A 25095-nucleotide genomic window follows, 5' to 3' on the forward strand; every position below is an offset into this window, starting at 1 on the left:
GGAAATTTTACCGTTGGGAGTTGGGGCTATGGGAGTGGTAGGAGCAAGGTGTTGAAGACTTCAATCCGATTCAGACCCAAACATATTTTTCAGTTTAAATTTATTATTTTTATCTTTCCTCATTTTTAGGTCGAATTTGGACCATATTATTTTTGGTGAATATTAATTAAAAAAACAGAAAAAATAAAGACAACAATTATCTAAGATCCTGCATTAAGAGAAGAAACAAGACACTTAAAAGTTATAGTCAAACTATTTCGTTGTTAATAACACAAGTCCCTCTCCTAGCGAGCCAATCTAAAATTTTATTAGAATATCTTGATATGAGCTCAAACATCACTTTTCAATTTGTTTTTATCTTCAAATGAAAGATCTTTTTAACAATTTTTATTTTACGACGTCGATCAGATAATTTCCACTTAGACACTAGGTCATACGTCTCGGGACAGTCAAACTCATACACCATGAGTTTAACTCCAGATTCAGCAACATAACGTAATCTTCTCCAAATGCTCTAAAGTTTTGCTTTGATGATATTGGCATTATTAATTCGGTCTGCTCCTCCCATGTCCTATCACCTAGTTGCCAGAATTATTGTGTAAACACCATCCAAAATCAGCATTCCCAATCGACACTTTTACACTACCATCGCAATTAAGCTTAATTGTACTAGATTCAGGGACGCTCCAATTAGAAGGTTTCATGCTAAACGACGAGTGGACTTTCGGGATCATAGCAGCATTATACACAACAATCTACATTCGAACTCTAAATGCAATCTCACCATAAGAGCTAAAGGAACCATAAAAAATACCACCATTTCTGTCTTGCCAAATAGCCCACACCATAGCTGCAAAGATATAGCTGATGTCATTTTTGAGACCTTGCTTGAACCAATTGAGCAAATCCTGATAAAAAAATTGATATCCGAGAATCCCATATAACCCCATATCAGCTTCATTGCATTGCAGTCTCGAAGGCAATGCATAATTGTCTTTGGAAGATGGTAATATCTAGTGCAAATATTAAAAGTAGAGAGATTTCGTCGAACGTGCAGCTAATGAGTCGGTAGAGAAGATTGGAGACAAAGCCACACTAAAAGCCTCAATTTCTTTGGTATATGAATTTTCCATAGCCAGGCGCAATTAAGATCATCATCCCAATTAACTTTTTTTTAGCAGCCACTCATATTCAGATTTAGCTGAATATAAATTCGAAGAAGAACTTGTCCACGTCTAACCTAAATCACCATTCGTAGCACAAAAGGGAGAATAACTCAAAATATCATCCTTTAGTTTCTCAAGAATAAAAGAATAAATTCTTTTCAAATACCAAGAATCATTCTCTTTCTTGATTCTCATGTCTGATTCAACAACAATAACGAAGCCTTGTCCCACTAGGTGGGGTCGGCTACGTGGATCAAACAATGTCATTGAGCTCTATCATGTATCATGTCTACAGAGAGACTGTTTACATGTAGATCTCGTTTGACCACCTTATGGATGGTCTTCCTAAGTTTTTCTCTGCCTTTCACCCCTTGTCCATTTTCCATCTCATCCACCCTCCTGACTGGGTGCTCTGTCGGTCTTCTTCTCATATGTCCAAACCACCTGAGACGTGATTCTACCATCTTTTTCACAATAGGTGCTACTGCAACTCTCTCTCTCTCTCTCTCTCTCTCTCTCTCTCTCTTATATATTTGTTCTTTATTCTATCCAATTGCGTATGACCATTCATCCATCTCAACATCTTCATCTCTGTCACACTTAACTTATGTTCGTGCTCCCCTTTGGCCGCCTAACACTCTGTACCATAAAGCATAGTCGGTCTGATAGTAGTGCGGTAGAATTTACTTTTAAAGGCACTTTTTTGTCACATATAAAACCAGACGCACTCCGCCATTTTGACCAACCTGCTTGGATCCTATGATTTACATTATGTTCAATCTCTCCATTATCCTATATGATGCACCCAAGATACTTAAAACTTTTAACTTTTTGTATGATGTTTTCTCCAATCTTCACCTTTGTATTAGGGTTTTTCCTTCGATGGCCGAACTTACGTTCCATATATTCCGTCTTGCTACGGCTTATGCACAGACCATACACTTGTAGAGCTTCTCTCCATAAATCTAACTTCTTATTTAGGTCTTCCTTTGACTCTCCCACGAGGACGATATCATTGGCAAAAAGCATGCATTATGGCACAAGCTCTTGGATATGCTCTCTGAGTACTTCCAAGACTAATGTGAAAATGTATAGGCTTAAGGATGATCCCTGATAGGGATAGAAAAAATCTCCAGCGAGGTGGATACCCACGGAGATTTATCCGCCAGAGGGCGGATATGGGGGAGTTTTGTACCCGTAGGGACGGGGGACGGGGACCCATTTATTATATGAGGTGGGGGCGGGGATAGAGGTCCCCGCCCCGTGGAGACCCGTATAATTTTCGTATATATAAAAAAACAATAATACCCCTGCCATTTATATATCAAAGTGAGGAGTTGAAAATTCCAAATTTCCAACCCTAGTCGTCATTCACACTCGCTCACTCTGAACTCTGATGTTCGTTCTCCCTCTCCTCTCCACTACTCTCCTTTCCTCTCACCACTACCAGTTACCACTGTCGTCCGCCATCTCCTACCCCCTCACTACTGCCAACCCGAAGCTCCTACCCTCTTCTCGTGCGTCTGAGTCTCACTAGGCATCCCGTTCCCAATCACAACATCGTCGTCGCATCTGGCCAGCCGAGGAGAACATCACCGTCTCCGTCTGACCCAGTCAAGGAGAGCATCTTCGTCGCCGCCTGACCCAGCCAAGGCAGCAGCGCCAGCGTGGCAATAGAGCCCCTTCGCCAACCTTCACATCTTTGCCTTTCCGCGTCTTCTCGTCTTCACGTCTTCACTTCTTCACCTTGTCGCCAATCTTCACCTTCAGCTCAGCTACTCTTCCTCCCAGTAAGTTTTGTGAACTACCATTTAAATTTATTCAGTTGTGATTTTAGGATTCATCTATCATATTATCTCTGTAATTTTAATTTGCTTTGCAGAATTAGTACTGATTTATTTTAATTTGCTATGAATAATTTGTTAATTTTATTTTGCTTTGAAGAACTTGTTAATTTGCTTTGAAGAACTTGTTCTGATTTATCTTAATTTGATTTGAAGAACTTGTTAATTTTAATTTGCTTTGAAGAACTTGTTAATTTGCTTTGAAAAAATTGTTCTGATTTATCTTAATTTGTTTTGAAGAACTTGTTAATTTGATTTTGCTTTGAAGAACTTATTCTGATTTAACTTAATTTACTTTGAAAAACTTGTTAATGTTAATTTGTTTTGAAGAACTTGTTAATTTGCTTTGAAAAACTTGTTCTGATTTATTTTAATATGCTTTGAACAACTTGTTAATTTTACTTTACTTTGAAGAAATTGTTAATTATTATAGTATTATTTTTTACTCTGATTATTTCTCATTTTGATTCTGTTCATTACAATTTATATTCTGTGATTTATGTGATTTGATTTTTGTGATTTCTTTGAAGTTTTATAAGTCCTATGATTTGTGATTTTTGTTCGATGTAGGATTCAAATAAATAAGAATTTCCCATCACTACCGTCACAGGATGAAAGAAGGCTTGAGAATTATGTTTTTTAGTTTTTGAATATGTTTGGTTGTTTTAATGTTTTATAAATATATTTAGTAGAGATGTTTGTTGTTTATTGCTCTTTTAAGTATTTAGAGACAATAAAAAATATGTTTGTAATAACAATTGGGAATGATCTTTATTTTTTCTATTTTTTTTGTTTTTTTCATTTTTTTTCGTTGTTTATTATTTTTTATAAAAATCCACGGATATATGTGGAGACCCTGGTCCCCGGCGGATACGAGGTCCTCGTTACCCGTCGTGGGGACGGGGACAGGTTTTGAAGGCAGGGGCGGGGGCGGGGGCATGTCCCCGCCCCCATGGGGACTCGTTGCCATTCTTAATCCCTGGTGTAATCCTATACCGATAGAAAATTTCTCTGTCACACCACCTTGAGTCTTGACACTAGTTGTAGCCCCATCATATATGTCTTTAATTGCACGAATATATGTGATCCTTACTCTCTTTCTTTCCAAAATCTTCCATAAGACCTCCCTTGTCACCCTATCGTACGCTTTTTCCAAATCAATAAACACCATATATAGATCATTTTTATTACTACAATACCTCTCTATCATCCTTTTTAACAGGTATGTAGCTTCAATGGTGGATCTGCTTGGCATAAAACCAAATTGGTTCTCTGTTACTTGTGTCTCTTGTCTCAGCCTCCGTTCTATCACCCTTTCTCATAACTTCATGGTATGGCTCTTGAGCTTGATCCCTCTATGGTTTTCGCCACTCTGTATATCCCCCTTACTCTTGTAGATAGGTACCAATATGCTCTTTTTCCACTCATCTGGCATCTTCTTTGACCTTAAAATCTCATTAAAAATTTTGGTTAACCAACTAATGCCTTTCTCTCTAAGGCCCTTCCAAACTTCAATAAGAATATTATCGGGTCCTACTACCCTGCCATTTTTCGTCCGCTTTAGAGCCTCTTTTACCTTGAAGTCTCGAATCCTTCGATAGTAGTCAAAGTTTTGATCTTCTTCTAACGTATATCCGACCAAGGCTTGAAAGAGTATTCTATCTTTCATTAAATAACTCGTAAAAGTAGCTCTTCCACCTTTCATTGATCTTCTCATCTTGGGCTAAAACCTTTTCGTCTTTATCCTTTATGCATTTAACCTGATCCAAGTCTCTCATTCTTCTTTCACAGCTCTTTGTGATTCTATATATATCTTTTTCTCCTTCCTTCGTGCCTAAAGACTAGTAGAGACCCTCATATGCTCTTGTTTTTGCTTCACTTATAGCCACTTTTGTCTCTTTCTTAGCTGCCTTATATTTTTTACAATTATCTGCATTACGGTATAAAGACCACTCTTTAAAGCACTCCCTTTTTGCCTTTATCTTTTCTTGTACACTCGCATTCCACTACCAGGACTCCTTGTCTCTTGGTCCTATCCCTCTAGATTTACCAAAACTTTTTTTTGTTGTTCTTCTAATAACTTTTGTCATCTCCCTTCATATCTCCTCCGCACTTCCATCCCCTTTCCACTTTGCCTCTTCTTCTACCCGTCTTAGGATGCTTCTTTGTTTCTCGCCTTTCATCCACCACCACCTCGTCCTTGGATTCTTCGTATGATGTCTTTTCCTCAATTTTTGCTCAACGCGAAAATTCATGACGAGCATCCTATGTTATGTTGTTAAAATCTCTCCCAGAATAATTTTACAATTAATGCAAAAAATTTTATCGACTTTCCTCAACAAGAAGAAGTCAATTTGAGAGCTTGTCATGCCACTCCTATAGGTTATAAGATGTTCGTCTCTCTTTTTAAAACATGTATTTGTGATGAAAATGTCAAAGGTTGAGAAAAAATCCAAAGGTACTTGTGAATACTTCTATACCTAGTCACTTCTCTTCTAATATGACCATTTAAATCTCTTCATAAGAAAATCTTATCTCCCAAAGGTATGTCTTGGACCAAACACTCTAGATCCTCCCAAAACCTTATCTTGTATTGCTCGTCCGAACCCACTTGTGGTGCACAGGTGCTAATCACATGAAAAGTACCTCCTTCCACCACAAGTTTGATGGAGATGATCCGATCATCCATCCTCTTGATATTCACTACGTCCTTCTTCCACTGCTTATCCACGATAATACCTACCCCATTCCTATTTTTTACTTTTTCTGTATACCAAAATTTGAACTCGGAAGTATCCAACTCCCTAGCCTTTGTGCTGACCCATTTTGTTTCTTGTAGGCACATAATGTTAATCTTCCTCATTGTCATGGTATCCACCACCTCAATAAATTTTTCTGTTAGAGTGCCTATGTTTCATGTCCCAAATCTCAACCTTCTGTTGCTCCGACCTTTACCTTTACCTTTTTTTTTGTGAACTACCTTATTTATCCTCATCTGTTCACGAAAATACGGGAATCCTTGCTCATTTAACACTACATCTGGGTACCGATGCAACGGCTCTTGCTCATTCGACACTGTGCGTGAGCCATACAGTGCGTTGCTTCCGGACAATGACCTAGCTTTAACGCAATAACATCTTTGATCCATGTCATGAAGATTCGACTAAGTTTTTATGTTGGCTGCCGAAAGCCTAACACAACCCTCATCTTTTATCCGGGTTTGAAACCGGCTATGTACCGTAGGTGCAGCATAAGCGGAGTTCATGTCTGATTCAACAATTTGTAAAAATTCCACTTTAGCACCCACCGGACCTAATTGCATCCAATTATCAAACTAGAAAATTTTATTTAAATGAGCCAACTTCTCATGCAAAACCATCACTGAAAATAGCTGCAGCATAAGCAATTGCCTTTCAAATGTGAGACGAAAAACCATTGACAGTAGACTTGAAAACATTTCTATTTTTAAGGTACTTGTGAAGCATGAGTTGGACCCACAATTTATCATAGTTATTTCCTAATTGCCAAACTAGTTTTGCCAACAACGAGTAGTTTACCAAGCGAGAGTCCTTAATTGCAAGGCCTCCATATTTCTTTGAAGTAGTTAAAGTCCTCCAAGAAACTAAATGTAACCCCCTGCTAGTAGCACTACCATTCCAGATAAACTTTCTAATGCTCTCATCAATTTTTGAACACACAGAGTTCGAAAAAGACTAACTTGCATTCTATAAATAGGAATAGAAGATAAAACAGATTTGGCTAGGCAAACCTTATCAGTCCTATTGAGGAATCTCCCTTTTTAAGAAGCAAGTCTATTCCGAATCTTGCCCATTACATCATTAAAGTTTTCTTTGATAACTCTAGCATGCATGAGAGGCACCCCCAGATAATTTTCAATGAGTTAGCAAATCAGATAGATGAAATACTTGTAAAGAGATCCTTCTGTTGCCTGAAGACATTAATAGAACATATGGCTCGAGATTTATCAAAGTTAACCTTCATACCTGACACCTTACAAAGCATTGCCAAAGTATCCAGGACATGCATAACCTGAGACTTCTTATCCTTATAAAATTAAATAAGATTATATACAAATAAAAGATGAGAGATGATAGGCCCTCCTCTAGAAATAGCTACTAAACACCAATTACCAGAATCTACCCTCTGTGTAATTAGACAGCTCAAGCGCTCCATACAAAGCACAAAAAGATAGGAAGACATCAGATCACCTTGTCTTAAACTCCTTTTTGGTTGGAAACCTTCTAAGCGGTTACCATTCCACATCAAAGCCAGAGAAGAAGATCGAACACAGGGTATAATCAAAGAAATAATAGATGGAGGAAATCCAAACATACCTAAAATTTGTTCCAAGAAGTTCTAATTAACTCTATCATATGCCTTCTCAAGATCAATTTTAAAAGCTAAGGTACCCTTCTTAGATTTAGTCTTTTTAATAAAATGAAGGACCTCTTGGACAACAATCATATTATCTGGCGACCCTCTTCCTAGAATAAAATCACCTTGCAAAAGGCCTATGATATCCTGCAAGAAAGGTTGAAGCCTCTCCACAATGACTTTAGTGATGATCTTGTATAAAACATTGCAAAGACTAATCGGGGAATTCTTTTATACAAGAAGAATTAGTAACTTTTGAAATCAGAACCACTAGATTTTCAAAAAGTGCACTATCTAGCTCATAACCTATAAAGGCCCTTTTACTAACTCTCACACCTCATCACCAACTACTTCCCAATACTCCTTAAAGAAATAAGCCTGTAAGCCATCTGCACCCGAAGCGTTAAAGGAATTCATGCCCATAACAACTCTCATAACCTCCTCTTTAGAAACATCTCTAACAAGACTCGCAATTTCTTCTTGGGGTAGAGAGGGTAAATACTGATTTTTCAAAGCATTAAGATCTACTTTCTCCACATTACAGAATAGATTCCTATAAAATTCCATTGCTCCCATCTCAAGCTCACTTTGATCAGTTCTCCATCTCCCATCCTCCCAAGAACAAACCTTGAACCATATTTCGTTTTCTTCTAATAACAATTTGCATATGAAAGAACTTAATATTTTTGTCTCCGTGTCATACCCACTATTATCTAAATTTCTGAAACCAAAACAGTTCTTCTTGCATTAAAAAATTATTATACTCTACTTGAAGATCGAGCTCTTGCTACATCAGAGAAATAGCATCCACTTTTTCTATTTTTTGTTGAATGAATGATTTTTTCTTCTAAATATCTCTTTTTCTTTTGAAGATATTATCAAAAATTTCTTTATTGAAAGAAATGGCATCATTCCTCACTTACAAGAGACACTGAATTATTTCAATTTTCTCTTCTCTCAAGCCTTTTGCACCATATCTGAAAAATCCAGATGAGAAGCCCAAGCTGCTTGAAAATGAAAAGGCTTGCAACCACCCCTTCTCTCATTTTCTTGACATCTAAGCAAAATTAGACAGTGATTAGAATGAAATCTGATTATATTTTCTACATAACCCTCTGAAAAATGGAGGCACCAGTTATTAGTAGACAGAGCTTTATCTAGTCTCTTGGAAATATGTTTGTTTTTCTGCATATGTTGAACCAAATGTGAGCTAAACCCTGAGCCCCCAAATCAATTAATACACACTCCTTTAACACATCACTAAACCTATCAGCTCTTCTCGAAAGAAAAGTACCACCTTTAACTTATGAAGACAACAAAATCTCATTGAAATCCTCGATAGTCAATCGTGATCCCGAGTAATCCCTTGAAAATGAAGAAAGTGATTCCCTTGCTTCCTCTCACTTACTAGGGACTGAACTTGCATATACAGCCGCATATGCCCAAGACAATTCTCCCCAAGAGAATTCAACACAAACCACTTAAGAACTTTTTGCAACCACATTACAAGATACTCATGGCCAAACTGACAGAACCCAAATACCACCACTATAACCAAACCTGTTTTAAAACAAAAACAATTTCTAAAAAAAAAATAATGAGTTTCTAAAAGAATAAAAGTAGATAACTTAAAAGAATTTACCAATTATTTCAAATGAATTCGAGCTAGCTTATTACTAGGCCCCTCACATTCTAAAGAATAATATTTTTACAATCCATAAAAATAACTTACTACAGTAATATTTGAAATATTTACCTCCTCTCCCTTCATACATGCACTAGTAGCTTCTACCAGAGAGTTTTAGAGAGAATTTGAACTCATATGTTTGAATTTGTTATGAAATAGAGTACCCAGGAGTCTCACCACCGATGCCATATGTTTATCTCCGTTTGTTCGAGTTAAGCCTCAATGTAGTCCCTGAAGTTGCACTCGAGCCTCATAGTAGTCCCTGAACTTAAAAGTTACCCATATTTATCCCTGAAGTTGCACTCCGGGACTCAAACTTGTACTTCCGGTAATTTCTGCCCACCTGGCGCTACCGAAAAGCTGAGTTGGCAGGCTTCGTGACACGTGGGCGTTACAGAAACGACGCCGTTTTGGCTGTGGCACCAAAATGACATGAAACGACGTCGTTTCACGCTGAAAACCTCCCTTTCTCAACATTACACTAACGTATTGTCTCCCTTCTCTCAAAACACAAAACAAACACAACACAAAGTGAGGTTTTTTCTTCTCCAATACAGTCACCAATGGCGCATGTGCGAGTGCATTAACCGCACCAATTTCAGTCAAAAACTTAGGCTCTGGAGCATCGCTGTTGTCATCTCCTTCATACACAAAGTTGGGAAGGCTGGTTTCTCTGAAACAGGTAAGCCAAAAATAAAAAAATATGTGATTTCTCTATTTTTTGATATTATTGTTAATCTAATATTCACAAAAGTTCAGGCCATTTTTTTCGATTTTAATCTGTGGGTATGAACACCTCTATTTTGTGCTCTGTGCTAGGGTTTTATTAGAACTGGATTTCTTAGTGGTTTGGCCAACAAAATTATAGACTGGGAGTGTTTCTTGTGTTTTGATGATATTAAAACTTGTTCTTTATGTGTTAGGGTTTACTGCAGTTAGTTGTGGAGTTTCCAAATTGTTTCAGGACAATGACTCTGATCAATGAATTTTTTTTTAAATTGCAGATGGGTGATTCGTTGATTACTATCAGGTATGTGTTGGAAGAGTTCTCTAGATTTTGAGAATAGTTGCTAGACTGGTCATGGTAATTACTTTATGATGAGTTTAGATTTTGATTATGTTAATTGGTTTGCATTTATTGGTGTCCCTTTATGGTATTACCGAATTGATATATCCAAGAATTAATGTATTTGTATGCAACTTATGTCTGAATATATTGATTTTTAATTGTACCAATTTTGTCAATCTGGCATAACAATGGGTGGAGGGAGCGATTTAAGTGTTATAAATTGTTAAGTGATTGTGTCAAAAGCTGATTACAGATTACAGTGAAGAGTTCAATTTCATCAGGTTTAAAAGGATGGATATTTATTAGAACTTAGAAACTCAATTGCATATTTGAACGTAGTTGCTTTACTCTGTTGGCATTTCAGTTCCTTTTAATTAGTAATTTAGCTTTTTAGTATTGTTTTGTGCTTGAATAAGGAGTTATAGTACATATTTTAAAAGAGAGTTTGTAGTATGTTGTGTGCAACTGTAACTCTTCATTTTGGGCCTGTCCAGGGTGAAGATTTTATTCTGTGGAAATTAGGCTCACTAGTGCACTTGCTGATGAAGTTTTGCTGTTGCTATTTTATGAAGTTGTGGGTGAGCATGTGCCTTGTTTATTCGTTGTGTTTATTATGCAATGATACTTTGTAGGATAGAATTTTGAACATGTTGATGCAGGGACTATTTAAGAGAGTAGTGCAACGGATTTTTGCAATTTGGATAGACAGTTATTTTAATTTTAAGGACACAGTTATCTTAATTTTAAGGCATCCTTTGTGGTTGTACAACTTGCCTGTTTTTGTTGAACTTTGACCTTGCATGATGATACTAGAACTAAAGATCTTTTGAGATTTGAAATTTCTTGTAGCTCACCAATTTTTTGTACCTCATTCGGGATATCTATATTAATCTTCTTAAACGAACTTAATGTGTCATGATAATGGATTCTGAATTTGACTGGTTTACCTAACTCCTTTTCTTTATATTGGGTTGGTTTAGCTAAATTGAATGTAATATGTTGTTGATGTCTTGCATACATATGGTACAATAAAATTACATTCAGATATTTTTGTGTTAACTTTAATTATAAAGTAAGTTTTGCAATTGCCAATCAAGTTAACTTAGCTATTGGAATAGTCAAGCTGTTTGATAAATTTCGTTTGGACTAGTGGATTAGTTGTTGGAAAGGGAATGTAAATTTTAATGGTTTGATCCATCAAGATTCAAGTGAGTGTCTAGAGAACTGCTATCCTTAATTACATCAAAATAATGTTCTTGATGTAACACTTTCTCAGCACAGCTGGATCTGATTTCTTGATGTGACATCAATAATGTTTATTCCTTTCTTATTAGTGGACAATAATTGATTATTCTATCCTTTCACATTTTCAATCTATTACTATCAGTGATGTCTGATTTCAATTCTAAATTCGCATAGGTAATTTGGGCGGGATTTGACAAGTTGGAGAGCAAGGGTGGAATCTTGCAGCAGGTACTTCTTTTAATTTTATTATTCTATGAAATCCCATGCTTATGTCCATGCACTCAAATTTAGATCAGTTGTCTATTCGGTGAGGTGCAGTTCTCGAGTAATTGCTGTAGCTCAATCCACTCAGGTATACTTTCTCTTTTATTTTTGTTTATCAATCGCCTTCAATACCTGCTGTTTATATATACTGAATTATTCCTGGGCTAATGGTGGTTATACATGCTGCATAATGTCCTGTTTGTATATAACAGTGCTGTTTAGGGACTAGTCTGATGTCACTTACATAAGTTTAGGGACTAGTTTGATGTCACTTATAAAAGTGTAAGGACTATTTTGGTGCTCGAAAACAAGTGTCTGACAATTTTTTATAAAAGTGAAGGAATCAAAAAGTTGGGTCCCGATGTGGTCTAGTGACCCAGACTATGAGAAGTTCGAAGTTCATGGCTAGCCAACCAACATGGTTGTCGAAGTTCATGATGTGGTCCCTCTAAAAAGAAAGTTCTCCAAGCATGATGAAAAACAACTTCAGGGAGTAGCAATCCACTAGGTAGCAGTCAACCAACAAGGAATCCCCACCTAACCCTATGCAAGGTGCAACACAGGGGAATGCCACAAGGCTTGCAAACTTTATGAAGTTTGTGTCCACCCCTGCATTCAAGGCACCCAGGCACAAAAAATGAAGATTAGGATGATTATGTTTAGGGACAGGGGACACATGGTGTCTTTGTGTATCTATTTTGCTGAAGTTTTTTTTACCATGTATGCTTTCTTAAACGTTGTCCTAGTGTTGGAAATTTTAGTATCTGAAACTTATGAGGTCAAAATGTTAAAAAATTTGATATACTTGGTGTTTTGGCTCTATAATGCCTTTTTTGGATGAAACATTACCAATATGAATTTTGACTTTCTTGAATTGAGTTTTATCAGCTTTTTGGTTATATTTTGTCCTGTGTTACAGAATTACGAGTAATTCAGACCCTGTCCATTTCCATTTCATTGAACAGAAGTGCAGGAATAGAAGTATGCATATAATCAAACACTTTAATTTGCATTTCTTTCAAACAAAAGGACAGGAACAAGTACATGAACAACATATGCATATAACATGCATGTCATTTATTTTTGGCTAGATACAGTTGACCCTGTTGTCTATCCAACTTTAATACAAGAACACCAACTACAATCAGCAGCATGAACACAAACATCAAAATTCTCCCCATTTTTAGAACCCTAATTTCAGCTTCTAATCTACCAAATTTCTAAGCAATCTTCATCTTCCATTCTTCATTGTCAACTGAATGCCTTGTTCTATCATTACATGCTATGACATCTTCTTCCAAAACTTTATCAACCCACAAAAACAATCCATACCATTTCTTACCCACAGTCTGCACAGCCAAAAAAATTCAGTCAGCAAATTTTATATCCATAAATATAGCAATCAACAACAATAATACTTACATTGTAGTTTGGGCAACCCAGGAATAGTCTTCCTGGATTAGAATCTGTCCCTAACCACCATTCTGGCAAAAGCGATTCTCTGTTTCTATTCATTCTCCTCATGATGCTTCCAAATGATCGTGGGTTGTTTGAGCTCCTAGCTGCATTGCTCGCGCTTACCATAACAGTCAGGCTTCAAAGATGGGAAAGACAAGAACAGAGAACCGAAGAGAAGAGAAGACAGAGCGCCGTGGGCTTCAAAATTAGGGACTAGGGTTTTAACTTGATTTGAGGGACCAAATTGATTCCGGACAATTTACTCTGCCACATCAACTAGCCGTTGTAATGCCCACGTGTCACGAAGCCTGCCAACTCAGCTTTACGGTAGTGCCAGGTGGGCAGAAATTGTCGGAAGGAAAAGTTTGAGTCCCGGAGTGCAACTTCAGGGATGAATATGGGTAACTTTTATGTTCAGGGACTACTATGAGACTCGAGTGCAACTTCAGGAACTACATTGAGGCTTAACTCCCGTTTGTTCCTTGCGTTGGTGTATTAAATGAAGATGACATATTAGAAGATGAAGCCAAATTATGTTTCTTAGTAATGCCATGCACCTGACATGTACAAGATTTAGCATGTGCTCTCCCCTGTTACATGATTTGCCTAAAAGAATAGTTGACTCTTTTGACTAGACTCACTTTATGAGTAGAACTCTTATTAGAATTTGAAGGTTTGAACTGTGTTATGAATTAATCCAACTTAATTTAAAATTATGTTCTATAATTTTTTTTTACTAAAAATAAGAAGATTGAACTCTCGACCTCTTAGGTGAGTATGAGAAGACTATGCCATTTAAGCTGTAATTCATTGACAAATTATGTTCTATAATTAAAATATATATTTTATGGTAAATGAATCATAAAATATTATATTTTTATATTTTAATTAATATTTTATATTATATAGTGTTATTTTTATTTTAAATTAATTTATTTTAATATAAATATTATATAATATTATTAAATTTAATTTTTAAAGATAAAAATTTATTAACTTATTATATAAAACTTATAAATTTATATACACTAATTATAAAAAGAGTCAATCAGTTTAATACTTTAATCTGATTTATTTTAAATTAATTTAGGATTGAATTTAAATTTTAAAATAAAAAAATATTAGATTAAAATTCAAGTCTAGTTAAATTTGACGGGCATACACCCTAGCTAAGAGCTTGATTAATGATTATGCTTGTAACTTCTAAGAACTACATTTGATATTACTCATTTCTTATGATCATGCTTGTAACTTCTAAAAGTTAAATTGATATATATTATTCACCCCTTTAAAACATTTTTTTATATCATAATTTAAATAAGAGAGCGAGAGCGAGCGAGAACGAGAGAGGGATGGGAAACACTGGAATTGGTAGCTTTAGGATTTTAGCGCGACATAAAAAGGATTCCAGGATTTGGAATCGGGAGGAGTACGTTCATTTGGAACAGGATTCTTTCAGCATCTTTGTAGACAGATTACCAGAGGACATTTCGAAAAAGGAATTGTTTGGACTATTTTTTTGGACAGAAAGGATTAACGACATTTATCTCTGAAGGAAGCTGCGAAATGGGATGATCTACCTATTCGCATTCATACGATATACTACGAAGGGAGGAGCACTAAAAGTAATTGCAGAAATGAACCGCATGCAGTTAAGGGGGAATGAGATATTTGTAGGGGAGGCTAAGTATAGAAGAGAGGATTCTAAGGGAGGGAGGTCAATGGATGTTGCCATTGCACGGAGAGGTACAGTTGCGCTGGTGGCTGATCGAGGGATCGAGCATCATCAGGAGGGGGTTCGTGCCAATGATAGAAAATGCGCAAGTGGAATCACTCCAGCTCCGACCACGGTTCCGGGGAAGGAGCTGACGAAAGTGGGAGTGAAGGGTCTGAAGGTCTCTGTGGCTATGACTAATATGAACTGGCTGTAGAAGAGTGTTATTGGGAGTACCACGAGAGAAATTGACTTCCGATTGTTGAACGATCTAGCCCAAAAGGCCTAGCCTCACGTTGTTAAAATTTGGGACGTGGGGAAATACAAGGCCTTGTTGATTTTTGATACCACCGAGAGTGCGGAAGAAGCGCTGGGGCTTTACGAGGATAGCCTCCTACAGTTTTTTCAGAGTGTGTGCTGCTGGAATGAGCAGGAAAGGTGTGATATGAGAAGAGTGTGGATTGAGTGTTATGGAGTCCCGCTATATGTTTGGACGGAGGATACATTCCGGGCGATTGGTGGCCAATGGGGTGAGGTGGTCGTTTGTGAGGACGAAACAAACTCTGTCACGTCGTTCCGGGTTGGCCGGGTGCTGATCGATACATGTAGGTTTGATGCTATTCATGAAAGGCTTCACTTATCTATAGGGTTGTCTGGCTTTGATGTGTGTGTCAGGGAGATGGGAAGCGGTTCGCATGGTTATGCGGGTGGCGTGACGCAAGTTGTTGTGGACGAGCATGAGGGAAACGTTGAAAGTAATGCTAGTGGTCCTCGAAGTCCCATGCAGCGAAAGGGTTGGGACACGACGGCTGAGATAGTGGCCCTGACGAATAGGATGGAAGAAAGGCCAGAGGGCAGAGTCGTAATTACTCCCAAGATATTGAACGAATGGAGTAACTGTTTTTCGAATTCAAAAACATCAACGGCAACGGATACGGATTTGGCTCCCAAAGAGGGAAGGGCTGACCATGCAGTAGTTACGTCAGAAAGAACTCAATCATGGGATTATGATGGATATCGGGTGGTTGCGAGTGAGGTTACAAGTAGGGTTAGGGTGGGTTTGAATGCTAGAAGGGCCAGAGACATGAGACCTAGCTCCAGGGCCCAATTAGAGTTGTCTAAGAAATTTGAAAGCGGATTGGGCCTAACCAACCAAGGCCCACATGCTACGCCTGCTGTTAGATCTGAGCTGGTGCTACTTGGGCCTGAAGTGGAGCGGGTCAGAGGCAACACAGTGCGGAGTCCTCATTTGATTCGACCTGGGGGCAGGGCTGCTGTGGATCTGCGCTGCGACGTCAAAGAGGGTGAACAAGGCGGCGCAGTCTTGGTCGGTGCGGATAGGAGTAGGGAGGCCTGCGGGAACCTTGACTCGGTGAGCGCGATGCACCTCCTTGTCACGGGTGGTTACCACTTGAAGTCCTCCACGGTGGTGTATGGTGCTGGGGCGATGGCGAGCCAGGCGACTGTCAGTGAGGGGTGCCCGGTTTGGTTGGCGACCGATGCTGGGGCTAGTGGGACGCGACAGAGGCCACATGAATCTTGGCCTTGTGCTGCAGGTAGGGAGTCTGAGAGGCTTGCGATGGGAAGGGAACTCACTGGGAAGGAGGACCAGGGAGATGACTCTGGTGGGATTGACGCGTGGGGGACACCGTCGGTGAGCGGTGGGTTGGCAGTGACTCTCTCTGGCGGGGGAACGGGATATGCGGTGGCATGTGATGGAAATATTGATGAAAGCCATGAGGGAGAGTGGTGCTGTCAGCTGGAAGGAGATGGAATAAGGTTGGGAGATCTATCTGTGGAGCTGCCATGGAAGGGGGGTGGCTTGGGAGAGCAGTGTAATGATCCCAAAGGTGAGGGTCTTGTAGAGGGTAGTGGCATAGGTGGCTATCCAGGGTTGGTTGATATTCCGTCGGAGCTACATACCGGTGGTACGGGGGGAGCCTCAAAGGGCCAGTGCAATGCCACTTGTGACGTAGGAAGCAAAGCTGAATCGGAAACGGTCGAGAACAGATAGGCAGCTGAAATGCAAGAAAATCGGGAAGCATAAAAACTTGCAGTGGAATTTGGGACAGTGCATTATAACGAGGAAGATGACATTATGACAATACTACAAGCACAGAACGAGGCAATCGCCACAGAAGAAAAAACAGGCGAAGCAGAAGGAGAAAGCACGGAGAAGTCGACCAAAAAATCGGAAAAAGGTGTGTATAAATGCTTTAAAATGATCTTTAGCTCCTGAAATATTAGGGGGTTGGCAGGAGTTGGTAAACTGAGCATGGTAAAGAATTTTCGGAGAAAGTTTAAATTGCATATGTTAGGATTGATAGAGACAAAGAAAGAGGTCATGAATAACTTTGATATAGTGCAACTGTGGGATAATAGTGCAGTTAAATGGGAGTTTGTGGGGTCGTTTGGTGCTTCAGGTGGCCTATATTTGATGTGGGATGAAACAATATTTTAGATGAACAACTGCTTTAAAGGAGCTAGATGGTTGTGTGTGGAGGGTGTCTTACTAAAAAATAAATTTTCTTGTGCTTTCTGCCTAGTTTATGGTCCGCGTGATAGGGAGGAAAAGCTTGTTATGTGGGAAGAGCTAAGCTTCTTATATGGGTTATGCCAAGTCCCGTTTTGTTACATGGGGATTTTAATGAGATAACTCATGTGGAAGAGAGAAAGGGAGCTACTTCTTTGATAGTGTCTGCAGCAGAGTTTAGATCATGGATTCAGGATATGGAGTTAGTGGACTTGGTACTCACTGATCGCTTGTTCACCTGGTTCAGAGGGGCAATCTTGCAGCCGCATTGATAGGGTTCTGGTTAATTTGGAATGGTTAGAAGAGTTTACTGAAACAAGGCTGCGAGGAGGCCCAAGAGGGTTATCAGACCATTGTCCAATGATTATGGAGGTCACTCGGCTTAGAGGGGGGCCAAGACCTTTTTGGAGTCTGGACTCATGGTTTACTCACGATGGGTTCTTGAGGATGGTAAAGGAGGAATGGAGGAGCTTAGGTGAGGTACAGCTCATGGACAAGTTAAAGGCTCTGACGACCCCACTGAGAAGATGGCATAGAAAGAACTTTGGGGACATAGACACAAGGATTACACAGCTTGAGGATGAAATAAAGAAAGTAGATGACATGGTAAGCACCGGAGCGGCTGATGGGACGGTTGAAGCAAGGAGAAAGGCGCTCGTGAGCTTCTGTAGGAAATGATATATCAGAAAGGAGCTACATTGGAAGCAGATGTCCCAGTCTCGGCATGCAAAGGAGATGGATAAAAATACTTGCTATTTCCACAATTTAGCCTCAGCCCGAAGAAGGTCCAATCGGATTGATGCCTTGATGGTTAATGGGAGATTGATAAGGAATAAAGCCAGGATCAAGATTGCTATACGAGACTTCTATAAGGGGCTATACCACCAGGAGGCAGCGCCGAATATTGGTTTTAGGGATGGGATGGTAAAGCAGATTCATGAGGAAGAGGCAACAGTTAGAGGTGATGCCAACTTTTGAAGAAATAAAGGATGCAATTTGAGATTGTGAGTCAACAAAGGCACCAGGCAGTGATGGGTATAATATGAATTTTATAAAGAAGTGCTGAGGAGAAATAGGAAGGGAGTTCACTGGAGCGGTGATAGGGTTCTTCCAGTCATCTAAGCTACCTAGCGAGTCGAATGTCACTTGGGTGGCACTGGCGCCGAAGTTTACTGGAGCTAGAAAAATAAAGGATCTCCGGCCGATTAGTATGGTGAGTTGTGTCTATAAGGTCATATCTAAGGTGTTGGTTCGGAGGATGTGGAAAGTAATGTCGGATTTGGTAGGAGAGACACAGAGCACCTTCGTAAAGGGCAAGAAAATACATGACGGGGCTCTGATCGCCTGTGAAACTGTGCACTGGCTGAAGTCACGGAAAAAGAGCTCAGTGATTATAAAGCTTGATTTCCAAAAGGCCTATGATAGGGTCAGGTGGAGCTTTGTGGATATTGTACTGCAGAAGATGGAGTTCGGTCAGAGGTGGAGAGGGTGGATCAAGGAGTGTGTCTGCTCTGCATCTATGTCGGTACTTGTCAATGGATCACCTTCGAAGCCTTTCAAAATGGAAAGGGATTTGTGGCAAGGCGACCCACTATCTCCCTTTCTATTTGTATTAGTTGTTGATGTCCTCCATCGGATGATTGGTGAGGCGGTAAGAAACGAACGTATCTCTCCGCTACTGGTTGGAAGGGAACATTGAGTTGTCCCACTTGCAGTTTGCAGATGATACTATTTTTTTCTGCCCGACTGAAGAGGAGACCATTAGGAATTATAAACGGCTGGTCTGATGCTTTAAACTGATGTCCGAGTTGAGCATTAATTTTGAGAAGTCCAGCCTTATCCCAGTCAATTGTGATAGGCTGTAGGTCCGTAGAATGTGTCTTCTATTGGGTTGTAAGGAGGCGTCACTACCAGTAAGATATCTGGGCATCCCACTGGGAGCAAATCCGAGGCTAGTGAAGACATGACAACCGGTAATTGACAAGGTGGAAGAAAAGCTGAGTTTGTGGAAAGCAAATACCCTCAACAAAGCAGGCAAGCTGATCCTCATTAAGTCTTTCCTTAATAGCCTGCCTATTTACTATCTCAGCCTATATAAGTTGCCAAAGACAGTGCCAGAGAAGTTGATTTCCCTACAACGACAGATCTTGTGGAGTACAGAAGGTGGGAGGCACGGGATACCGCTCGTGAAATGAGAAGTGGTAATGGCTCCCAAGAAGGCAGGTGGATTGGGAGTTGGTGATGCAGTGGTTCGAAATACAGCATTGCTTTTTAAGTGGTGGTGGAGATTTTCAAAAGAAGACTGTCCTTTATGGAAGAAAATGGTTTGCTCCTGTAACAACATGGATACTGCTGTGATGCTGGGCGCCCAGCCTGTACCCACAAGAGGGGGTCCTTGGAAGAATATATGTCAGCTACAAATAAGCAAGCCGCAAGTGAGACAAAAGATGATCAGAGGGATGGCTATGGACCTCGGGAATGGTAGAACAATCCACTTCTGGGAGGATAGCTGGCTACCTAATGGGGTGTTGAAATACTTGTTCCCTAGGCTCTTCTCGGTTTCCAACCTTCACAGATCTGTTATAGGTGATTGTGGGTTTTGAGATGGGTTAGAGTGGATTTGGAGTTTCCAATGGAGGAGAGAGTTGTTCCAATGGGAGTTGGATTTAGTAAACCAACTTCATGAGATATTACAATCAGTCAAGCCCACAACTGAGAGAGAGGATAGAGTGGTATGAAAATTTGATAAAACAGGTGTTTATTCAACTAATTCATTTGTTTGGGTGTTGCAGCGGAAACACTACCGGAGAAAATCACAAGCTATAGCTTCATCACCAAGGAAGGTGGACAGGAAAAGGTGGTTTATTGGATTCTTTGTTGTTATATGAACAATCTGGCTAGAAATGAATGATAGCCTTTTCCGAAATCATGCCTCAAGTGTGGTGGAAATTATAAACAGGTCGTTTACGTATCCCGAGGAATGGATTGGGGGTGAACCCTTTGGTTGTTGATGGTCATGCCGAAAATGACTAAAGGTTGTTGTATTTGAATTTTCGATGTTGCTTTTAGCTACTTTTATTGCTCAACTCTATTGTGTTGAGCTCACTTTACTTAAAAAAAAACATTTTTTTAATCATTTTTCATGCCAACTCAACTTAACTCGGCTTCTTCCACCATGAAATGGAAGAAAGATTCAGGTTTCAAATTTACATCACACTTAATCACGAAAACAAATGAGTTAGTTCTTAGGAATTAGTAACAAAAAAAGTAAAAATAGAAGTACAATAATTTAATCAGCATTATTTTTTTAATCAACATTATTATTTTCAATAAGGTTAACAATATCATTCCTAAAATTGGATTGTTAAGATGAATATTGAACCATAAGTTATTAATCTATCGTATCAAATTTAAAACGGTAAGACATCTAATAATCAAATTTAACTAAGTCATATATATAATATGTTCTTTTTTTTATACTCTTTCTTTTGTGTTCTTTTTCTTTTCCTTCTTGATACGAGAATAAAAAAAATAAAATAATTAGTTAATTGAAAATAATTAAGATTTTTAGTTATTTTTTTATGTTATATTTAATTGTAATAAAATTTGTGAGTAGTTGAGTTTATTAAGCCAAGAGACATAATTATTTTTTTTAATTTTCTATGTTTTGGAAATTAGGCCAAGAAATAAGGGAGGAGTTTGTACATTCTCAAATTTGAGCATACCATATTTCATAACGTGTTAATCGGTGAAAAAGTTACTTAAATTTCTAAAAGTGAAATTCAAAATTGATCTCCAATAATTTTTATTTCAGATAAACTAGCTCTTGAAAAAAAATAATAACACAAATTGGTCTTTTTTTAATATAAAAAAATTATTTCTTAATATAATACAAGACAAATTTAATCCTAACATTTATTTTTTTAAAAATGATAAGTTAGTCCTTAATTTTTTTTAAAAAATAACATAACTGAGAGACTAAATTGCCTAAAATTTCAAAAGATAAAATAAAAACTTGTCTAATTATTTTGTTAGAGATTAATTGACTATTATTATAAAAAAAATAGGAATTAATATGTCCCATTACAAAATTTTTATAAGGACCTATTTAGCGTGCACTCAATTTTTAATTAATAAAAATGAAATGATTAAAATAATAATTTATCAAAGAAATAATCTTTTTCTTCAACATAGCGTACTTGTACGTAACTTAGAAAACCAAAAAGAAATGAAGCTAGTCATGAAATCATAGGATTATTTTAATGACCAATTGCCCATCCAGGTTCTTAAGCAATTAATTGGGGGAGCAACTTGGGTGTAGGATCATGTGAAGGTTGAGCTGGAGAAAGGTACAGTACAGAGCAAAAACAAGAATAGCAGCTGGAGAAAGGTATAAGAGTATAAGACAGGCTAATATGAGGTTGAAAGGTACTTACAAGAATGTGCAAACTTTTATGGAAAAAAAGAAATTATTTCAAATGGGAAATCAAGAAAAATGGCCTACACCTTTCTTAATTTACGTGTTTCAATTAATGGGGATTATCTTAACTAAGTTACGTGTTTGGGGCCCACTGGATTTTGCCGTGCATGCAAGCGCCCCCTTTCTCTCCTACTTCGCCAACAGACATTCGAGTATTATTAGGTTAAAATATTATTTTATTTTCTAATATTTAAATTAAATTTTAATATTTTAAAAATTTTATTTAAATTTTAAATAAATTTAATATTATCTTATCATAAAATTTAACATAAATAATTAATAGAGTGACTAATATATATATATATATATATATATATATATATATTTTTTTTTTTCACTCAAACTCTTTGTATTTAAATTTTCCTCCTCTATGACTGATAGATAGAATTTGTTTGATAAATGAAATAGAATTTGTTTGATAAATGAAAGAAGGATGAACTACAACAATAATGCGTTGAAAATGAAAGAAGGCTGAACTTAGAGTTATAAATAAGACTGTACATGATTTGGTTAATTTAAAAATTAAATTTATTTTTGGATTAATTAAAAATATAATTTAATTAATTAGTTAAATTAATTTTATATGATAAAATTTGTTATTAACCAGTTAAAAAATTTAAAAATCACTTTTTAATCAATTATAAAAATAAAAACTAATTTTAAAAAATAATCGATTTTTTAAGAAAAAATCGATTTTTATATAAAAAAATTAAATTTTTCAAAAACCAAAGTTAAAAACCAATATTTACAAAAAAATAGATTAACTAATTTGATCATAAGAGTTACATAAAATTTAGTTTTAGTTTTAGTTAATCAGTTAAAAACTAATTTTAAAAATTTAGTTTTAGTTAACCACTTTTTAATAATATGGATATAATTTTTAAAATTATTTTATTAAAACGGTTAACCAAAATATAATTACTATTTTTTAACCAATTAACCATAATTTGATTATTTATACACCCTGGTTATAAAGGGGGAGAAGAATTACATTGGCTCGGCAAATTTTAATTGTCACCTCAACTAATTATTACCTGATTCAGCGTGACAGTTATGTGCTTTATTGTTGAAATTTTTGAATTTCTTAATTTTAAAATTATTTATGATAAATTATTAAAAAAGATATATAAGACCAAAAGTATATTTAAATTTGTGAATATAATTAATAGAATTTAATTTTTATATTTTTAAAATTTTTTTCAACCAAAATTTATTAAATTCTTATTTTATGTTAAATAACAACTTTTTGGTGGGGCAAGAGTTGCAAGATAATTTTGGTATATTAAAGACCAAAATTCTAAAAGTTTATTTATATATGGCTATTGATTCTCACTAAATTCTGAAAGCTCAAAAAAAATATATTTTGTTTTATTCTTATTTAAACCCAAATCAAAAGTGATAATACTTATTTCAGTTAGCATTTATAATAATAAATGAAATCATCTATATAAGTCATTTAATATGAAATAGTTAATGTGATAATCACTTATATGTATTTTTCATAAATATATTAAGAAATTATAATTTTTTAACAATCTCTTACTTGGACTACACATATATATTTTTTTGAGATAATTACTGTTAGACAAAATATTATTTTCATAAGAAAATTAAAAAAAAATAATTAGTTATTTGGTAATGTTCCTATATATAATATTTATATCTATTTTAAATTAAGTTAGATCATTTGATAGTTAGTTATTTATTTAAATTTTGAAATTAACATCAAGCAAGAAGTGCAGAAAACAGCTACAAGAAATTCAAATTTCCTGCAAGTGGTGTACAAAGAGTAACTGCCCATTGAGATTAGGCTGGTCTATAAATAGAGCTTTAGGAATACGTTGTAAGGAGTTCAGTTCTTCTTGGAAAACACTGAGAGACCCAAAACGCTCTCAGCCCCTTGGCATCACAGAGTAAAATTGGAAATCTTAGGTAATTCCTCTGAACTCAAACACTTGTACTTTGCTTTCTTTCAGTTTTTATTAATAAAATTTCTTTACTTTTACGTCTTTTTCTCTTTTACGTTCATGTTTCTTCTTTCATCTTCTTTTTAATTTTTTGTTTATTTTAATTTCTGCATTTTACTTTGCCTCCGGCACCTTGTATGTTTTCCTTTTTATCTTTAATTTTACTTTCGAAACTACAATTGAGACTTTGAGACACCCATAAAAGGAGTCGTTTCCGCTCCTTGAATTAAGATTGTGAAACAAAACTCGAAAATTGTTGATTTATTTGTTGTTAACAATGGAACAAAAATTTGAGTAACAAATTGGCACGCCCGGTGGGACCTTGTCAATAGATTGTAGTTTGTCAAAAGAAAAATCAAGAGTTTTGAATTTGCATGTGGTTGCGCAGTGGTAAATTCGTGCGTCCAGAGCCAAGAAAATCAGCGTCAGTTGACATGTCAAATACTTCCGCAGCATCTTCTTCTACTTCTAGTGATGAGATTAGAGGAAATGAATCCGGGAATTCTCCTGTGATTTCAAATGCAGAGCCTACCTTGATGTCAGTGAGGCATGATGGCGTTGGCCATGCCCATACAGGGTTAAATGCAACTCACATAAATACCATGGGGTGGCCGCCATATGGCTTGCCACCGGGGTATGTCCCCTCCATGGTGACACAAGGATTGCCTGTGCCTCTCTACTCAACTTTTCAAAATCCTCTTTATCAAAATCCATATGGCATGTCAAATGTACCTGTTTCTGGGGTGTCAGGTTCACACGTATCACAAAAAAATTTTTCACATGCTATTAATACAGGAAATAACAGTGCATCTAATTCTACTACGTCCACTGTCACTAGGGTAAAAAATTCCAGACCTGTATTTCCTGACATGTCAAGAGCAATGCATGTTAATCAACCTAGTCAAACTGTGGGATCTTTAGCAAATATTAGGCAACAGATGGATGAAAGCCACCATGATCTAGTAAACATGTTAACTCATCAAATGGTGACAGTTTTAAATCCTCTTCTAGAAAACACAAACACTAGAATTGAACAATTAAATAGGCAAGTCAATAGGATTGCTACTGTGGTAAATTTAGAAGAAAATGATAACTTGGGTTTAAGATTTGATAATGTCAATCAGAACGGTGGGGCAATTCCTAATTATGATGTTCATATGCCTAGACATGGTCAAAATGCTGATGATATGTTAGAAAGACTTAGACAAAATAACTTAGGGGGGCATTATAATCTAGCAAGAAATGTTGAACAAGTTTTAAACCGTTTGGGATT

At 37.0% G+C, this 25095-nt stretch overlaps 1 pseudogene; it reads right to left on the reverse strand.

Moving 5' to 3' along the window:
* Positions 1 to 578: 578 nt before the first annotated feature.
* LOC148570098 (uncharacterized) lies at positions 579 to 12851 on the reverse strand (annotated as a pseudogene).
* Between the last annotated feature and the right edge of the window lie 12244 nt (positions 12852 to 25095).

The sequence above is a fragment of the Arachis ipaensis genome, chromosome B3 (assembly GCF_059453495.1).
Source record: "Arachis ipaensis isolate K30076 ecotype BB chromosome B3, ASM5945349v1, whole genome shotgun sequence".
NCBI classification, from domain to species: domain Eukaryota; kingdom Viridiplantae; phylum Streptophyta; class Magnoliopsida; order Fabales; family Fabaceae; genus Arachis; species Arachis ipaensis.